The sequence below is a fragment of the Triticum dicoccoides genome, chromosome 2B (assembly GCF_002162155.2).
Source record: "Triticum dicoccoides isolate Atlit2015 ecotype Zavitan chromosome 2B, WEW_v2.0, whole genome shotgun sequence".
NCBI lineage: Eukaryota > Viridiplantae > Streptophyta > Magnoliopsida > Poales > Poaceae > Triticum > Triticum dicoccoides.
In genome coordinates, this window is record NC_041383.1 from 155,222,704 (window position 1) to 155,243,892 (window position 21,189).

Consider the following 21,189-nt stretch of genomic DNA (forward strand, 5'->3'; position numbering starts at 1 on the left):
ATACAGAGGCCCTTCCGGTGGGTCCCAGCTGTCAGGTGGATGAATCATTATTTTGCGCGTACAGTCCATGGCCGATGGATGTCGTTCGTTGACCAAGTTGACCAGGCCGCGCCGAGAGCACCATGGCGGTGGACGACGCCGAGGCCTAGGAAGAGAACGACACGGAGCCAGGGTAGACTCGGCAATGGTTGCCCACGCGGTGGGGGGTACGAGGGTTTACTTGTCTGGCTGTCATCGCCGGAAAATAACAGGAGGTGTGGGTGAGTAGAGGAATGGCCTGGCCAGCAATAAAGTAGGGTGGGGCGATGCGGCCTATGCGGCAGCACAGCCGACCACGGGAGGCGGGAGCAGGCAGTCCCACCGGTGCTGGTTTGGGAGGCTGGAGCAAGAAGATCAGATACTGAAGAAGCAGCACGGCCGTTGGATTAACATCCAACGGTCACTGCTGCTAGAATCGTTTGTGGACTAAGTTGACAAACCCAAAGTACACGTCAACCTAGTAGACCCACAAGTCAGCCTCCAAATCCGTCCCAAACAGCATACTTTCTAGCCAGATTCAAATTAATTTTAAATCTAAATATACCTTAATTTAAATTCAATGAAATTTTACCCGCACAAAAACAATGAAATTTAAAATATGAAAATCCGAAAGAAAACAGTATTTTGGAACTAATTGCCTCTTTGCTGTATTTTTTCATTTTACAGCCCATTTATTATTACTTATAGCCCATTTCTTATTACTTATAGCCCATTTCTTATTACTTATAGCCCATTTTCTGGGCAAAATGCATCCCTCCTCGTCTTGAAAGATTTCCGGCCCAGCAGGGCGTAGAAAAGCAAGTAGGCCTATGTTGGTTATTCAGCAAAAAACAAAATAGCTGGCTAGCCATTTTCAGAAAGGAAAAAAACAAACTAGGCTGGTCATGTGCTAAACATATGAATAAAAGCCTGGGCTAGACAGGCCACGGGTCCCGCACAACCCAGTTGATACCCTTCTCCGTCCCGAAAAAACGAAATTACTGCACGCGCTGCTGGGTCCCTACTGTCATCCTCACCATGTACAATCATCTCCTTATTCCTCTCGGTTGTTGACCATGTTGACAACACCGGAGGGCGGCGCCACGGTGAGCAAACCAAGGAGGAGGACGTGAGGCCTCCGACGGGAATGAATAGGAGCCGGGGAAGATCACAACCAGCCGTGGGAGGTGGGAGCAGGCGGTCCCGCCGGCGCTGGTTTGGCTTGGTGGCTCGAGGAAGAAGAGACTGAAGAAACGCGACAGACATTGAATGTCAATCCAACGATCAAGGTTGGCACAATCGTTTGTTGACTAAGCGGACACCAAGTAGCATACTTTTTTATATATAGGAAGAAAACTGCGAGGAAAATGCGTTTGTCTGTCGTCGTCCTCACAGGGAACGTTCGCCACATAAGTGACTAGCACCCTTTGTTTTCAACCGAGAGGTCTTGGGTTTGAGTCCCAGGAACTCTCAATTTTGTCCTCCTTCCTTCCTTGCAAAAAAAGGGAAAGAAAATCAAAGACTTGGGAAGGCGTACAGAACAAGCTAGTGTACCAGTAAAGAGACGTTGCCGAGTTTTAGAAAAAAGAAAGACGTGCTCCTGTAGCTGGTTCGAATCCAAACCTAGACTATGACTATATATGGTGCTATGCTACTCTTCAAGTAAAACTGACATATCCAACATTCGCTTCTCCTCTTCTCTACTTACTCCGCCTAGCATCAGATGCTCTGGCCTCAGCAACCATGTCCGCTGGCTACTCGTCCACCTGCTCTTCAGCAGGCAACAACCAGATATGGGCCAAGTCGCCGCCCGTACCATCGCCTGTGGGTCTCATCACACCCCTGCCAGCACGTGCACCGCAGCCGATTGCTCATCGCAACCCGCTGCTGTTGGTGTGGTGCCACTGCTGCAAATCATGCAGAGTCATCCGTCGCGTCTCAACCACAACCCGCAACCCTGGCCGAGTCTTCTACAAATGCCCGAATCATGGGGTAATAATATGTTTAAGTGTTGTTCTGCTGCTTTCAGTTGCTGATTTTTTTAACAGTTTGGTTGATGATCTTCCAATTTGATTCATGCAAAAAAGGGAAGATTCGTGTGATTTGCATTTCTGGGAAGTTGCTGATGTGGGGGAATGCAACTACGCTGATTATTTGGTTAGCCGAGGAATCCCAATACCAGCAGGTTGGGGTGCTGGACAAGTAACTAAAGGAACGGCAGAAGAGGAAGATGCAGAGCAGAAGGTTAAAGATGCAGTTCCTCTGATCATCGCCAAGCAACAGCTGCTGAACATCCTTGACAGCAATGAGGAGATGAAAGAGCTTGTGAAGATAATGGGCAAAATCGATGTGCTCTGTAGGATGATTGTCTCTTTATTTGCAATGTATGTAGCACTCGTGATGTATTCAGTGGCTACGACATGAGCACTTTGCTGAAACTAGTAATGAATGAAACCTGTGTAGCAGGCTGGGCGTAGTGTTGTGAACATCTAATGATTTCTATTAACGGAAATCAGGGGGTATCCCCTTTTGCTCATATAAATAAATAAATAGCAGAGGCCCTGTCGGGTTAGCTTTGTTCTCATTCGAAGAAGTCGAGCAAATTGCAGTCCAACAGCAAACTATGTCATCAAATTCAAGTTTCACAGCCAAATATGAGTACAACTAAACAACAATGTCATCATGTTTTAGTTGTCATACAATCACCAAACACAAATCAGCATACATAACAAGTGATGTTCTCACAACAAAATACTAAACAACATGTTCATCAGGTTTCAGTTGTCATAGCAAACACAATTTCACATAGTAGATAAAATACATCTTCTGACAGGCAAATACGACAAAAGCAATGTAATCATCAACCACAGCAGCAGCGTCAACATCTTCGCCATGTGTATCAGTCTGAATCCTAATTCCCCATGATGTCATCTTCTTCTTTGTCCTCAACGTCCTCGAACGTTGGCTTCTTCTTGATCAACTCTTGTATGTCCACAACACGACAGACAATCTTTTCGCCGGCGTCATTGACGTGATGGTTCTCAAAGATATTAGGAACATTTGTGTTATCTTGTACATCAGGAGCAGTGTAAGCATCATCTTGTTGTGCAACTTCATTAAATGAATTCCTCTGCTCAAACCTTTGCAATACTCTCCAGTCATCGCTACATGCAAATGTGTCTTCCAAGAAAAAATATCTGTGTTGCTTGATTTGCCAAAATAAAAGGCTCATTGGTCTGGTACGCCGCCTTGACATTGATGGATTTGAAATAATCATCAGCTCTGGGTTTTGCAATGCTGGAAAATAGGTTACACAAATGACAACACAACAGAACCATACACTGATGATCCTCGAAACTGGAGATATACTGCAACTAAACAATGTCTGTTATGTTAGCATACATTTCAGGTGTCTCTTTGTCATACGTATCCGTTCTCATGATGGCACTGTTTTGTGTCTTCCTGCCTTCGTCTCGTGCAAGGGTGTTGTAGCGCACATCTCCAACAATGCAAGATTCATAATGTCTTACCCGAGTATCAGGACCCATTGCTAGTGAGTAAAGGGCATCATCAACTGCCTCCCCATCCTCCTGCATCTTCTTAACCTATGGTTAGAAAATAGACAAGCTGATCATCTTATGTACTCAATATATTAAAAAACTGACAGTGCACTTCAAAAGCTTACATGGTTCTTGAACCATTTCGCAAATCCTGCCATAACCAGTTTGTCAATGTTTCTTGGATTTTGCGGCAGTAACTCCTCTTTGTAGATGCTGCACAACATAGTGATCACGTCAAACATCTAAATATATAAGAATGTGCTGCAAGTTTAGTAGATTACGATGTATAAGCTGCAGTACTGCACTTACTTGATATAAGGTAGTATCTCAGGATAGTTATTCAACACATACCAAACCATTTTTTCCAAATCTTTAGGTTTGTCCTCTTGTCGACTCTTCCCTGTAACTCAAACAGAATAATCGAAAACATTGAGCCCGGGATTGTCTTCACCCACCTCTTTGCTAAGTTGATTAGCTGTTTCAATGTATTTTGAGCAGAATGTCAATGCTTCTATAGCAATGTAGGCCTCTGCAATGGAACCCTCGGGTCTAGCTCTGTTCCTAACATAGCCCTTGAAAGTGCCTAGCCGCCTTTCAATAGGGTACATCCAGCCATACTGTACTGGACCTCTAAGTAGTGCCTCATCAGGTAGATGAATAGCCAAATGCACCATCACATCAAAGAAGGCTGGAGGATATATCTTCTCAAGGTCGCATAGGATAGTTCGTATCTTGTCTCTAAGATGCTCCAAAGCATCTATCCTGATATTTCTACTGCAGAGTTCCCTGAAGAATTGTCCCAACTCTGCAACTGCTTTATATAAGTCAGGGCAGCCCAATCCTCTAAGGATAACAGGTAGAACCTTTTGAAGTATGACGTGGCAGTCATGAGTTTTCAACCCTTGTACCTTGTTTCCATCTGCATTGACTCTCCTTTCAGGGTTGGAAGCAAATCCATGTGGGAATCTCATACGTGACAGGACCTCACAGAATTCTTTTCTTTTTACCTTGTCCAAGACGTACACAGCTGGTGCCATATACCATGGTTTAACTTCATCTTGCACCTACAAATCCTTTTTGATACCCAGGTGTGTCAAATCAATCCTAGATTTTAAGGTATCTTTCGTCTTGCCTTCAATGTTAAGAAGTGTGCCGATAATGCTGTCACATATATTTTTCTCGATGTGCATCACATCAAGATTATGCCGCAGATCCAAATCTTTCCAATACTCCAAGTCCCACAAAGTGGACCTGCGGGTAAACAATAATCTCTCTTCTACCGTGCCATGCTTCCTTTTCCCGCTACCATTATCAGGATGGTTTCCTGGTGTAATATGCACGACCTTCTCTAATTCCACTTGCAACTCATCGGTGGTGAGCCTCTTTGGCGCATCACGGTTTTCATGCTTTGCATTGAACACATGTCTTCGGTATTTTCTAGGATGCGGCTTGTCCTTGGCAAGGAAACGGCGGTGTCCAATGTAACAGATCTTGCTAAGTATTGCGTATGACAGCGGATTCCTGTCACAGCGAACACATGCATTGTAACCATGTGTCGTTCGCCCTGACATAGTGCCCAAAGCTGGATAATCATGGATGCACCAAATTACAACAGCACGCAGAATGAAATCAGCTGGTGGGCTGCAATATAGGTCTCAAGTGAGAACACCCTTCCATAGCTGTTGAAGTTCCTCCACAAGAGGCTCCATGAACAAATCAAAACCCTTTCCAGGACTTTTTGGACCTGGGATGAGCAAGGCCATCATGTAGTTTGATTCTTTGGTGCAGACATTTGGAGGCATGTTGTAAGGGATAACAAGCACTGGCCACATGCTATATGTGGCGCTCTGGTGGCCAAATGGGTTAAATCCATCTGAAGCTAAGCCAAGTCTAATGTTTCTCGGGTCAGCAGCAAACTCTTTGTGTTTATCATTGAAGCTTTTCCACTCACTACCATGATATGGATGGCTCATTACATTCTGATCTCTGTACTCCTGGTTCCTAGAATGCCACAGTACATCCTCTGTTGTTTCAGCATCATGAAACAACCTCTGCAATCTTGGTGTAATTGGAAAGTGTCTCAGAACATTATGAGGAATCCTCTTCACAGCATCGCCATCTTTCCATCTTGATGATTTGCATTTCGGGCATTCACTTAAGTTGGCATAATCCTTCTAGAACAGAACACAATTATTCTTACAAACATGGATCACATCATATCCAATTCCAACTGCACGAAGGAAATTCTTCATTTTATTGTAGGTGTGTGGCAGTTCAGACGCATCTGGGAAAGATTTGCGGAAAGCAGCCAACATTGCATTGAATGATTTGTTGGTCATCCTCTTAGATGTCTTCACCTGAAGAAAGGTGACCATAGCTGAGAATACTGACAGCTTATTTCCCGGGGTGACAGCAACGTTGCATTGTTCCAACATGCGGGCCCACTATTTTTCTTCTGCAGGTGAAAGTTCACGGAATGCACGAGCATTTTGTAGCATTGTTTCAATGTTGGTCAAACTCACTGGCTCCGCCACCACCACCTCCTCCTTCTCTTCCACCTGAGCATCAGGCAGATCAAGATGGTGATCTGCTGCTTCCACGTAGTCATATACATTGACGTTCACAGCTTCACCATGATGAACCCACCTAGTATATGTGACCGACATCCCATACAAGTGTAGATGATTTTGCACAGTTGACTGGGGTCTTGTAACTGAATTCATACAGCTGCTACACGGGCAAAGCACATATGATTTCGGACCACCGTACTCAGCTCTGATAAAGTTCATGAAGTTTTCAACCCCCTCGACATATGCAGCGGAGAATCTTCGAGCAGAAGTTATCCAAGTCCTATCCATTTGTTAGACATACAATTTAGTTCTTCTACTAGATATTACAGGAAAAACATATATGCTTTTTTATGAAGTCCAGAAAAAAATACCTAGGTCGATGTCTAAAGCTATGGCAAGATATTTGGACGAGCAGATCTAACGAAATATATGTAAAGGTAATTCAGCAAACAGATTTGAGTGCTAAATTATGGCAGGCTGTTTCAGCAGTCAATGAGGCCGAGCACACAGCCATCAAACTATCGGAGGCCATCGCAGCAACAAAGATCGAGTATAAAACGGTGTAGAGCTATTTCACCTAACAGATTGGCTACTAGACCATGGCAATCTACGTCACAATAAATATATGGCAGGATATTTTAGCAACTAATCGGCCTTGGCATGCCATCTTAGCTAAGCAGATTGAGTGCAGAACAGGGCAAGGAAGCTTCTTAAGCAGAGCATATTGACAGTAAACTACTTCGGCAAACAGTGAGATTAACAACGTCTATCAGCTAACATTCAGCGCTACACCGACATGAATGGGGCCTCAGTCTAGAATGCCCGTACCGTGGGAGAAGCTAACCGCCGTGCGTCTCCACATGAACTTCGCCAGCGGTGGAGGCGCTGACCACCGTGCGCCTCCACAAGAACGTAGCCAGAGGTGGCGGCGCGGCTAGAGGACGGTAGTCTACGAGAGCGTACTGTGGGAGTGAGAGGATCGCCATGCGTCCCCTCGACGAACCGCGGTGCTGACATATCGGCGCGGCGGGAGGGCGGCTTTGGCGGAGCGAATGGAGTGGAGGGTGACGGGGGAGGGGGGTTTGGGGAATATTATTGGCTAGTTGGCCGAAGGGCGGTTGAATCGAATTTGGGGGGAATTTTTGTGTGGGGAGGGGGGAGGATTTTCGCGCGGTGGGCGGGAGGAGTTTGGCGCATGGTCGGTTTCTCCTAGTGCAGTCCCACATGTGAGTGAAGAGGCAAGCCGAAGCGCGTTCCGTTTGCGTGAGCCGTGTGCAGGACCGAACGTGTGTGGGGTGCAATGCGACTGCGACAGGAGTGCTGTGAGTGTACCGCCTTTTTCCTTTTAAACTAGGTGCTTCGCCCCCTCAAAAAAAAATTGTTGCTTCACGTGATCCATCGATACTAGTACTAGTAATCCGGTAATCCCGACTAAAATGGCGCGGCCGGGTCTTTTCCCGCGTGATATGCTGGGAGGTTGGCTTAGTTGGTTTTTTTAGGACGAGTAATGCTACACCTACGTAATCCCAGTTACGTAATTAACGTAATGTGAAATGTGTGAGCTGTTGATTGTAGATTGGGTGGAGGGAGGGGCCCACCACCATGAAAATCAGAGGAGGAGAGAGAGAGGCAATTTATGTTAACCCTTTCGTAGGTTCCCGTAGATGTAGAAAGATGTGAAATGCGTGAATGTGTAGTGGACGTACTATTGGGAGCCTAATCCTAGACTTACAAAGGGCTACGTAGCTGCTACGTATACTTTCCATCAGTTCGTAATGCCCCCCCTGATTTTCAGGTGTGGTGGGCCTAAACCTCTCCTTTAATCCAATCAAATAGTCCCACATCACATCAGTTCGTAACTTTACGTAAACCATTACGTGGATGTAGCATTGCTCCTACTATTGGAGTGCCTAAGATAATTTGTGTATGTATAGACCCTATGTGTTTATTTTACTTCGCATGTTAGATTTGTCTCGGTTCAATAAAAAGCAGAGTTGGTGATGATCGCGTTCCTGTCATCCTGCAATATAGGCCGTCCGATCTATATCTAACGGATAGGAAGGAAACTACGACCATTTACCCGCACTCCTCTCCACATTTGCAGATAAGGCTTTCCCTCGTTCATCCTTTTCTCCCACAAGATCTTGATCTTCCGTGCAACGCACGGGCATCTTTCTAGTACTCCTACAATATGTATATTATTGTGAAAGTTCATATACACCGGCCGAGATTAATGCAAACACGACAGATTTTCATTACATTTGGAACTTTTATAGGACAGAAAAATAAAAGAAACCCGACCCTAAACCTATTCTACGGCGGCGACTGACGTCCTCCATCTGCGATCTCTATGTACGGGGGCGGGGTTCAAGACCCGTGAAGTGAAGGTGCGGTCTCCGGCGAGGAACAGTAGAACACGGGATACAGACCAGCCAGTTGGCACACCATGCCCTGCCGCCTCCCATGCCCTACTCATCCTTGGAGGAGTCCCCGACCTCGGCGGTGCCGGACGTTGGACGGCGGCAAGTAGGATGCGTCGCTGACGGTGCTCCCGTCGTCAGCCGCCAGCATGGCCACCACTTGTGCGGTCGCGTCCGCGTCCGGCTACGCCACTATTGCGTCACGAGAGCCGACTTGAGCGAGGGCGGCGACTCGAGCTTCATCCTCGAAGACAAGCTCTCCCGCAGAGCGTTCGCACTTGCGGTCATGGCGGATGTGGTGCCAGGTAGGAGGACGATGTGCTATGGTGTGGAGGTTAGCTGGGCGTTGCCGCTTTAAGTAGCGCATTCTGGTGAGGCCAAGCATCTGGGTGCGTCATTAAGTCGCCGGAGTTGGTTCCTCGGGCATCGAGCCTCTTAACGACGACATACGAATGGACGGCATGAATGCGGGCAGCTGGCGCCGGCTGAGAACACACCGCGTGACGGCGCGAGGTACGAGGGTTTTGGTGTGCCAGGGTAGTCAGTTGCGGTCGTGGCAACGTTGGAGATGCCCTTTGCTCACATGCGATCCCCGCATGTCATTGAAAAAGCAAGACGACCCGACATGGTCTCAGTTCCAGAGGATGCAGTTGGCCGCGCTACACCACTCCGCGGATGCGTCGCGGCGCCCCGTGCATCCTTGACAAGCCGGGTGTTGGGGTGTGTTTGGATTGTGGCCAAAGTGCACCTTACCAAAATTATGGTCATGACCCAAAGATTGATCTTTGTTTGGATGGTTGCCATTTTTTAGCATGCCAATGAACTCTAGCCAACTCTAGTTCATTTTTCTTGCCAATGTCGACCAAATCATGGGCAACCAATACCTCAACCAAAATTTTGGTCATGACCCAAAGATTGGTCTTTGTTTGGATGGTTGCCATTTCTTTGGCATGCCAATGAACTCTAGCCAACTCTAGTTCATTTTTCTTGCCAATGTCGGCCAAATCATGGGCAACCAATACCTCAACCAAAATTTTGGCTACCCAATGCTTTGATGGGGCAACCTTGGGCACAAACCAAACATACCGTTGGTCGTGCCGCAGCACTAACGCCACCCTCGGCACACTAAAACTGACCGTGTCTAGCGACGATATGAGCGTGTCGCTCACTGCAGTCGCCGTGTGCAGAGGTGGTGCTGGAGCTGCTCCCCATTGTTGGCCCCAACGACCCACATGAACGGTTGTCGGTGGCGAGGAGGTCGTGGGCCAGCTCCTCCATTGGACTAGTCTGCGCTACGTCGTCCCGACGGGTGTGCCCCACATGTCGGTTTCCCTGTTTTCCTGGCCATATTTGAGCGCCAGTGCTCCGAGTTGCGCATTAGGCCTTTCACTATGTAGGCCAAGCAAGACAACTTATTGTTTATTTGAGTCGTTCAAGTGTAATCATGTGGCGTTTGCTTATTTCTCATTCCTCCCTGTCGGTGTCAAAACCGGCGGATCTCGGGTAGGGGGTCCCGAACTATGCGTCTAGGCGGATGGTAACAGGAGACGAGGGACATGATGTTTTACCCAGGTTCGGGCCCTCTTGATGGAGGTAAAACCCTACGTCCTGCTTGATTAATATTGATGATGTGTATTACAAGAGTGGATCTACCATGAGATCAAGGAGGCTAAACCCTAGAAGCTAGCCTATGGTATGATTGTTGTAATGGATGTTGTGTCCTATGGACTAAAGCCCTCCGGTTTATATAGACACCGGTGAGGGCTAGGGTTACACAGAGTCGGTTACAATGGTAGGAGATCTACATATCCGTATTGCCAAGCTTGCCTTCCACGCCAAGGAAAGTCCCATCCGGACACGGGGCGAAGTCTTCAATCTTGTATCTTCATAGTCTTGGAGTCCGGAGGACGATGATAGTCTGGCTGTCCGGACACCCCTAGTCCAGGACTCCCTCAGTAGCCCCCGAACCAGGCTTCAATGACGATAAGTCCAGCGCGTATGTAGTCTTCGGCGTTGCAAGGCGGGTTCTCCTCTAAGTTCCATGTACCTGCCGAACAGTGTCCGGCTTCCTTATCAATGTTGTGCTTCTTGGCTTCCACGCCCAATAATGGCCTTCTTCCACGCGTCACACGAATGCGAAAAGCCAGGGTACCTTTTATGTTTTACCCCCTAGCTGCGCAAATAATCTGCCTATAAGAGAGGCAAGAATCTAGATCCAAATCACACCATCTTCCTTCCGCGAATACTCATCGGAGCGCTTCTGACCAAGAATCCATTCCATCATGGACCGTCGACGCGGCTCCTCTTCTCGCGCTCCCAGCCCTCTGCCAGGAGATTGGAGGAGATGCTCTGTTCCGCACAACGAGCTGGCGAAGCTCCAAGCGGAGGGATATCTCCCTCCGGCCTTCATGGTTCCGGTTCGAGCCGGGCTGGCCACCTACAAAGGTGGGAAGCAAGAGGAGGCCACCCCAAGTCCCAACAAAGGGGAGCGGGTATGCTTCGTCCCCTATCTGATAAGGGGGCTCGGATTTCCTGTACATCCGTTCCTCCGCGGGCTCCTGGAGTTCTACGGTCTCTAGCTCCATCACCTCACGCCCGCCTCTATCCTGCATATTGCGGGTTACGTAGCTCTTTGCGAGCTATTTCTGGGCGTCGAGCCCCAGTTCGCGTTGTGGAAGAGGTTGTTCTGCCTTGTGCCCCGCTCTCACGAGGCGTCCATATATCAAGTGGGCGGCGCCGAAATTTGGCGCATTGTCGGGACCGGATATCCATTCGGAACCCCTAGGAAGGCGTCCGAAGACTGGCCTTCGGAATGGTTTTACATAGAAGACGCTCCGCTGCCGGACCCTGTTTGGATCGGCCTCCTGGAGTTCAGTAATGCTCCTCTGAAGAAACGCCTTAGTTGGCGTCCGTGGAGCCCCCAACTGGAGGAAGACAAGAGCGTCCATTATCTGATGGGCCGAATAAGGTTACTGGCCCATTCCGGGTTGACCATGATTGGAGTCATGGCAACATGCATTATGCGGGGGGTGCAACCACTACAATACAGGGGCCACCCCATGTGGGATTTCAACGGGGAGGATGATGCCACCCGTCATGGCCGCAAAGGGCCGGGTTCGGCCGAGGACCTGGCGAAGATCCTGTCCGGCCTGTACAAGGGAGAGAAGGAGGACTTCCTCCAGACGAACCCGTTGAATGGGTTCTCCATGAATAACCCTCGGCGTTGGGTAAGCGAACACCTTACGTGCCCAACCCATGCTTTCAAAGTTTAGGTTTCTTATATTGTGTTTTTCGACGCAGGAGCTGCATCGGGTTGTGGAGGACATGCGAAGTCCAGCTCCGCAACCTGAGGATCTAGAGAGATCCCAGGATCCGGCCTCCGAAGAGGATCCGGACATAAAGGTGGAGCTAATCGACGGGGTGTTCCACCAGCTCAGCATGGATAATGCTTTAGTCGCCATTACGGCTGACTACCCCGGACTATATCCGGCTTCCCAGGTGATTGTGACCGAAGTAGGTGATTGTGACCGAAGTCCCGACACCATTATTTCTTCCTCGCTCATTTCTGACCTTCGCATACGATAGCGTTTTGCAGGAAGCGCCTTCAGGGCGGGAAGCCGAGCCCGCGGCGGCTGACCAACAAAGGCCAGTCGGACCAGTAGGCGGAAGAGGAGCGCGGCGCGGACTGAAACGTCGCCGCAAAGGTATAGCTCACAGTTCATTATTTGGAGCAACGTTCCTAGGAAGCGTTTGAGTGCTCATGACTTTTGTAGGAGAAAAAGCGCCTGCCGGACTGCGGGCGTGGAGGTTGCCAATCCAACCTCTACCAGCCAGGCTCCAGCACCTGGTCTGGAGGGGGAGGCGAGCGCAAGGCGCGAGCCGGACAATCCTCCAACGGAGGATGCCGACAGACTGTCCGCCACCAAGTCTGAGGTGGAGAGCGCCATGAACCATAGGCGTCGCCGGACAGTATTTCGTGACGTGTGCTTCTCCCCTGAGGCGTTGAATGCCTTTAACGCAGGGGACGCACACCTCCGTGCTGCTCAAGATGGTTTTACCAGAGCCACGGAGCAGTATGTAAAAGACATACGGGTAAGAGAATTTAACAGTTATATATGCCAGTAGCCCCCGAGACTTAAAGTAGTTATGTTAACTGATTTAAGGATCATTTGAAATGCAGGATCTTACCGAGAAGAATACCCAACTGTCTCAGGAGCTGCAAGAGTGCAAGGCCCAACTTGAGGCCGCACTTGCTGCCGCAGGAGGAAACACAGAGACCCCTCCTGGTAACACATTATTTTAAAAAAAAAATATAAGCGATGTGCGGCGTGCGCGCAAGTCTAATAATGACATTGCAGGTGCTGCCGGACAAGATCTGGACATGCAAGAACTACTGCGCCAGCTGAAGGCCGGCGAGAGAGTGTTGAATAGAGTGCAGCAGGAAAGGAACAAGCTCCAGGATGCCCACGCCCAGCTCGGAGAAGAGCTGAAAGGTGTTCGGGCCGAGCTGTCTGGCTCCGTTAAGGAGAATCAGCGGCTTCGTCGCGGCATCTATAGTAAGTGCTTGAGCGAACTCCTTTGAAAAGAAGAGTTCGGCGAGGAAGTCAATTGACAAAATATGTCTGTAGGTATACTCACAGGTTGCCGTGCGGAGGAGATGCCCGTATCGACGGGTGATCAACTTCCCGAACTGTTGCAGCTGCTCGAACGAGTTCGGTAGGCGATGAGCAGCGCCGTTCAGGCTTTATGGCCGGCCCTTTTCCTGCCCGAAGGCCTTGGGGAGCTTGTGGAGAAGCTTCAGGGAATGCGGCAACGCTTCCGTTTATGGAAGATTTCAGCCTGCCGCCAAGGTGCCAGGGAGGCCTGGGCCATGGTGAAGACGCGGTACAAGAAGGCGGATCCCAACCATATGGCCGAGGTCGGACCTATGGGGCCCGACGGGAAGGAGATCCCTGTGAGTTTAGTATACGGCCAAGTAGAGTTGGCCGCTAAATTTTCCCAACGGGACTGTAAATTGGACAGCCTGTTAGACGGGATTGAGGAGGAATACAGTCAGTCAATGTGACAATGTATTTTAAAATTACATGTAAAATGCCTTCTAGCCGGATTGTAGATCGTTTGTCTTTGCCGACATTTTCGCTTCAACCTTGGGACCCTAGAGTCCGGAGTGTGTCCAAATACCTTCTCGGTTAAAAAACAACCGGGGCATGCATGGAGACCAGGCGTAGGGGTCATTAGTGCTTTATCAGACAAGTGCCCAACTAGTTATGTTATATTACATGGTTAGTAAGAAACATCTTCCAGGGAGAATATTTCTGTTAAGGGTTCCTTTCCCTGGGAGGCATGCCCTAAAGTGCATGTCCGGACTGCGAAAAGAGCAGAAAAACATCTGGGGGCAGATAAATAAGTAGGTAAAAAATCATCTTTCAACTCACCGACCGAATATTCCCTTAAGAACGCTAGCTTTCGGCTTCACCCAGTCTAAGGTACACATCCGGCTGACCCGGCAGTAACAATCGCAGAGGTGCTCCCTTTACCTCCTAGCCGAACAATCGGGAACGTAGGGGTAAGCACAGGAGCCAGGCAACCCAGCTTGGCCAAAACTTAAGTCATATCGATGCATATAATGGTGAATAAAAGGTACATGTGGAAGCTTGACACATGTGCTGGGCATGAAGCCCTTATAATTGGGCTTCTGGTAAAGAGGCCCCCAGGTATAATTAGTGCGGATGGCACATCAAGTATGTGCGAACAATGCGCAAGTAGGCCCTTAAGGGCTTTCTAGGAAAAGGGTTAAGAGAAGAAAGAGAAACAAAAGACAGCTGAAGTGTAAAAATTTGGACGGGGGAAGGGGACGAACTCTTAGTCCAGCGCTAGGCATAGAATCTTCGGAGGCGGGCTGCGTTCCATGGGTTCGGCTCGAGTCGGTTGTCCGATGCATTTCGTAGACGGTACGCTCCGCTGGTCAGGACTTGATCGATAATGAAGGGGCCCTCCCATTTGGGCTTGAGCTTGTCCTTTTTCTTGTCCGGCAGGCGTAGAACTAGTTCGCCAACGTTGTAAGTCTTGGCCCGTACTTCTCTGCTTTGATATCTTCGATCCTACTGCTGATAGAATGCGGAATGAGCCTTGGCAACGTCGCGTTCTTCCTCCAATGCGTCCAAGCTGTCCTGCCGATCCAGCTCGGATTCTCTTTCTTCATACATGCGCACTCGAGGTGAGTCGTGAATCATGTCGTAGGGCAGAACTGCCTCTGCGCCGTATACCATAAAAATGGTGTGAATCCGGTAGTACGGTTGGGTGTTGTCCGCAGCCCCCAGAGTACGGAGTCGAGCTCCTCTACCCAGTGCGTGTCAGATTTCGTAAGTGACCGCACTAGTCTGGGTTTAATGCCGCTCATTATTAGAACATTTGCTCGTTCCACTTGACCGTTGGTTTGAGGATGATAGACTGAAGCATAATCGAGCTTAATGCCCATATTTTTGCACCAGGATTTAACCTCATCGGCTGAATCGCCGGTTGGTGCGGCTTTTTCCGGTTTGTTATTTCCGGACTCCTCTTCCCATAGTACGGATGGCTTGAAGAGCCGTTCCAGGAAGATGTTTGGAGGGACAGCGTCACGTTTTGCGCCGATGCGTGCCAGTACGTTGGCTGCTTGGTTATTATCCCGGGCTACATGGTGGAATTCAAGTCCTTCAAACCGAGCTGACATTTTTAGGACAGCGTTGCGATATGCTGCCATTTTCGGATCCTTGGCGTCAAAGTCTCCATTTATTTGGGATATTGCAAGGTTTGAATCCCCGCGCACCTCTAGGAGTTGAATGCCCATGGAGATTGCCATCCGGAGGCCATGTAAAAGGGCCTCGTATTCGGCTGCGTTGTTGGAGTCCGTGTACATTATCTGAAGTACGTATTGGACTGTGTCCCCGGTTCGGGACGTCAATACGACACCAGCCCCCAATCCGGCCAACATTTTAGAGTCGTCGAAGTGCATAATCCAATTGGAGTATGCGCCGTACTCTTTAGGGAGTTCGGCTTTGGTCCATTCAGCGACAAAGTCAGCCAAAACTTGTGACTTTATAGCTCGCCAGGGTTTGTAAGTTATATCAAGTGGTAAGAGCTCAATGGCCCATTTTGCAATTCTGCCCGTCGCGTCGCGGTTGTTTATAATGTAGTTGAGTGGTACTTCGGAGGCCACTGTTATCGAACACTCTTGAAAGTAGTGTCGGAGCTTCCGGGATGCCATGAACACCGCATACGCTATGTTTTGATAGTGCGGGTAACGGGACTTGCAGGGGGTTAACACAGTGGATACGTAGTACACTGGTTTTTGAAGAGGGAATTTATGCCCTTCTGTCTCTCGTTCGACGACGAGTACCGCGCTTACAACTTGATGTGTTGCCGCGATGTATAACAACATTGGTTCGCCCAGGTTGGGCGCAGCCAGGACCAGATTTGTTGCCAATATGGCTTTTATTTCTTCAAGTCCGGCAGTGGCAGCATCCGTCCACTCGAAGTGTTCGGTGCGCCTAAGGAGGCGATAGAGGGGCAATGCTTTTTCTCCTAGATGGGAGATAAAGCGGCTTAGAGCCGCCACGCATCCAGTCAACTTTTGTATTTATTTGAGGTCTTTTGGGATATCTAGCTGTGACAGAGCTCGGATCTTGGCTGGGTTTGCTTCAATTCCTCTACCGGATACAATGAAGCCCAATAGCTTTCCGGCTGGGACGCGGAAAACGCATTTTTCCGGATTCATCTTGATGTCATATGCTCTGAGATTGTCGAATGTGAGCCTCAAATCGTCTAGTAGAGTTTCGACATGTTTGGTTTTGACGACTATGTCATCTACGTATGCCTCTACTGTTTTGCCGATCTGGGTTGCCAGACATGTTTGAATCATGCGCTGATATGTTGCGCCGGCGTTTTTAAGTCCGAAGGGCATCGTGTTGAAGCAGAATGGTCCGTATGGAGTGATGAATGCCGTTGCAGCTTGGTCCTCTTCCGCCATCTTGATTTGATGGTAGCCGGAGTATGCGTCAAGGAAGCACAATGAATCATGTCCAGCAGTAGCATCGATTATCTGGTTGATGCGGGGGAGGGGGAAGGGATCCTTTGGGCAGGCCTTGTTGAGGTCTTTAAAATCGACACATAGGCGCCAGGATTTGTCCTTCTTTGGTACCATTACAAGGTTTGCTAGCCAATCTGAGTGTTTGATATCTCTGATGAATCCGGCTTCCAGTAGTTTGGTTAGCTCTTCTCCCGTTGCCTGTCTATTGGGTTCGGAAAATCGTCGAAGAGCCTGTTTGACTGGCTTGAATCCTTTTAGGATGTTTAGGCTGTGTTCTGCCAATCTGCGTGGGCCGGGCATATCCGAAGGGTGCCAGGCGAAAATGTCCCAATTTTCCCGAAGGAATTCTCACAGTGCGGCTCTACGTCGGGGTTCAACTGTGCCCCGATGGAAGCCGTCTTTGTCGGGTCCATTGGATGGACCTGGAATTTTACTATTTCGTCTGCTGGTTTAAAGGAGGTGGACTTGGATCTCTTATCGAGTATCACATCGTCCCTATTCATAGTAGAGCGCAGCGCGGTGAGTTCTTCTGCCGCTAGGGCTTCGGATAGTGCCTCCAGGGCTAATGCGGCTGTCTTGTTTTCGGCGCGGAGTGCTATGTCTGGATCACTAATGAGAGTGATTATTCCGCCGGGCCCAGGCATTTTGAGCTTCATGTACCCATAGTGGGGTACGGCTTCAAAAATTGTGAATGCCTCTCGTCCTAATATAGCGTGATATCCGCTGTTGAACGGGGCCACTTGGAACGTGACTTCTTCGGATCTGTAATTGTCCGGCGAGCCGAACACCACATCAAGTGTGATTTTTCTGGTGCAGCGCGCTTCCCGGCTAGGGATTTTTCCTCTGAAGGTTGTGCTGCTTCGCTCAATGCGGCTCCAGTCTATTTCCATTTTTTGAAGAGTTTCCTCGTAGATGAGGTTTAATCCGCTGCCGCCATCCATGATGACCTTTGTAAGTCGAAAGCCGTCCACTATTGGACTAAGTACCAGTGCGGCTGGTGCTCGGGCTGTTTGGAATTTAGGTTCGTCGCTGGCGTTGAAGGTGATGGCTGTGTCGCTCCATGGATTTGTTGTTGCTACTTGGTAGACTTTGGCGAGGCTGCGGATTGTTCGTTTCCGCATATTATTTGATGCAAAAGTCTCGAAGACTGTTGATACCGTACCGGTATTGTTGGAGTGGTTTTCCGGGGCAAGAAGCTCCTCGCCACTTTTGGCCACCTGCCGTAATATCCAACATGCTCGAAGGCTATGTGTGGGGATGGCTCCCTCTGTACTGTGAATTTTACAGGGTCCGCTAAGCCATCCCTCCAGTACGGTTCCATGCCCTTTATGGGGTTTTTGCTTTTTGGTTTTTGTATCTGGTGCCTGAGTGTAATGCACCCTTTTGTTGCAGACTTGGGTTGGGGCCGGATTGTCCCAAAACTTGTTTTCAGTTTTCCGGAAACTCTCCATCGCATAGTACTTTCGTACTATGGACGCCAGGTCGGCGAAGCGTGTAATTTCACGACGGCTGACGGCGTTCAAGATTCCCTCGTCCATGCAATTATTGCAAAAAATTGAGATTGCGTTTTCCTCTCGGCAGTCCTTTATCCTGTCCATAACCAGGAGGAATTTGGCCCAGTAGTGATGTACTGTTTCAACGGGCTCTTGCCGGATTATTGATAGATCGCATATGTCTGGGCGGGTGGGTGGAATTAAGTCCGGAACCCTACCTATCTTAAGGCTCAAAGGCCGAGAAGTTTCCAAATTTGGAAGCTTAGATTGCTGGACGTTGTCCAACGAGTCCGGTCCGATGCTTGACTTTAAGTTCAGCACTTGATCGAAGTCCGTCCGTCCGCGGGAATCCGGCATGGAGGGTTCGGGAGCCCGGACATGACTAGTTTTTAATACAGGCGAAGAGTCGCCGCATTGTTCATCTACCATTGTAACGTGGTGGGTGACCTGGGGAGAGTTAATCTCTCTCAGATCGGTTTTAAGCCCAATCTGATTGTAGTCTGTAGCGACTCCCAGGGCGGCGATGCAATCCAAGAGCTCGTTTACGGAAGAGAGCTCTATTGGATCTAGCCGCTCGGCGAATTCCGAGCTGACGTGAAGATTGCTTTTGACGACTTGAGAGGTCATTGTCGAAGCGGTGGCCGGGCAGGCGGTCATAAGAAAACCACCTAGCCGGATAGTCTGCCCGGCGGCCAAGGCTCCTTTGGCGAAAATACCATCCTTGAAGACGGGAGGAGGAATCCTTCCTATCGGTGACGGCACAGAGGAACTCTCAATGAAAGCACCAATGTCGGTGTCAAAACCGGCGGATCTCGGGTAGGGGGTCCCGGACTGTGCGTCTAGGCGGATGGTAACAGGAGACGAGGGACACGATGTTTTACCCAGGTTCGGGCCCTCTTGATGGAGGTAAAACCCTACGTCCTGCTTGATTAATATTGATGATGTGTATTGCAAGAGTGGATCTACCACGAGATCAAGGAGGCTAAACCCTAGAAGCTAGCCTATGGTATGATTGTTGTAATGGATGTTGTGTCCTACGGACTAAAGCCCTCCGGTTTATATAGACACCGGAGAGGGCTAGGGGTACACAGAGTTGGTTACAATGGTAGGAGATCTACATATCCGTATTGCCAAGCTTGCCTTCCACGCCAAGGAAAGTCCCATCCGGACACGGGGCGAAGTCTTCAATCTTGTATCTTCATAGTCTTAGAGTCCGGCGGACGATGATAGTCCGGCTGTCCGGACACCCCCTAGTCCAGGACTCCCTCACTCTCCAACCCTCTTCTCCATCGATCATGTCGCCCTCCAGTCGAGTCCATCCTCCCGCATGCCTCATTTGAACATTTCGCCGAGTATCATTCGCATGTACCCACCCTAGTCCTCTTTCAATAGATCTCCGGACCCCGAGATGAAATCGAGAGGGAACGAGTGGGGGCACGTGATACCTAAGGCGGATTCAAAATTTTGAACCGGTGATCATAGCATCCGCAAATCATATATAAAGGGTATTCAATGTTCGTTTCGTTTTTGAATGTACAATATACTCCCTCCTATCCTTTCTAGTTTACATATAAGTTCTATGTGTAGTCAAAGTATCTCTACTATGATCAAAAAGGTATCAACATTCAAAAACGCCCAATCAATATTGTTAGATTCATACGTACTCCTAGATTTGTACTCGAGATGGTTTCCAATTTGACTATTGACAAGATTAATAGTACATGAGATGTATTATGTGAAAATTATATCATTGGAAACTCCTTTCACATACGAAATTGACCGTATGCTTTGTGTAAGTTGCATGTCATATATTATTACTCTAACATTTGGTCAAAGTTAGCCTCGAAAAACGCATTAGACCCTGTATGCTTTGTGTAAGTTGCATGTCATATATTATTACTCTAACATTTGTGTAAGTTGCATGTCATATATTATTACTCTAACATTTGGTCAAAGTAGCACTAGTATAGTAGAAGTGGATCCTCTGACGTAGGTATCCCTGCCTTACCCTCCCTTTCGGTCACTTGCTGGCGGACCCCATGCTTGCTAGGCCCCGCATGTCAGTTACTCAATGAGTTCGGCCACGTCAGGGGATCCTCATCCGTAGTATAATCCCTCTGTTTTTATTTATTCCGCATAAAACGGAGGGAGTGGTGGTATAATAAATGACACGGACGGGGGAGGGGGAGGGGCGTCGGTTTGCTCTCACCTGCGGTCCCACAAGCGAGCGAAAACGCAAGACGAAGCGCGTTCCATTTGGTGAGCGATGTGGAGGGTCCAGTGTGCCGGGCTGCAACGCGAACGCGACAAGAGCGATGTACAGTCAAAACCGATTGGCCGGTCATCACCGGAACCACTATTCACACCAGAACCTTCGCTGCTCGGCCTACGCCAGCCACTGCCCTAAAACCACACCAAATCTCCAGCCCATTCCCCCACCTTTTGATCCCCTAGCCCGCATCAAGCGTCCCCTAGTTCACCGGAAAGCCATGGTGCGCCGCAAGATCACTTACTACAAGATGCTGACGCCGGAGCGCCGCGCAGAAATCGCGGCGGCGGTCGGTGCCACAGACCTCCGTTCCCAAGCTCGCTTTGTGGCGGGCCAATCCCCGAGTTCTCTGGAGCCAAGCTACGAGGAGGAGGAAGCCTATCCAATGTTAGTGGCGGAGGTCGCGGCGCAGAAGGCCCCCGATGGGTATGAGACGATGGACGTCGACTTCGTGCCGGCGTCCGAGTCCCCCATGGTGCATGCGGACCAGCGGTTCAACATGGCGATACTAAAGGAGGACCGGGAGGCAGAGGCTCAACTCGACGCGGAGCGCGCGCATGCCGCTGCCATAGAGGCTCTCCCGCAGGCGGAACCGGATCTCGTGGATGTGAACCGGGCGGCGGAGTCTCAACTTGAGGCGAAGCGCGCGGATGCCGCTGCCATCAAGGCCCTCCTGCAAGCGGAACCGGACGTCCTCGACATGAACTGGGCGGCAGAGGTTCGACTCGATGCAGAGAACGCGGATGCCACTCTCATTGACGCCCTCCTGCAGGCGGAATCAGACGTCCTGT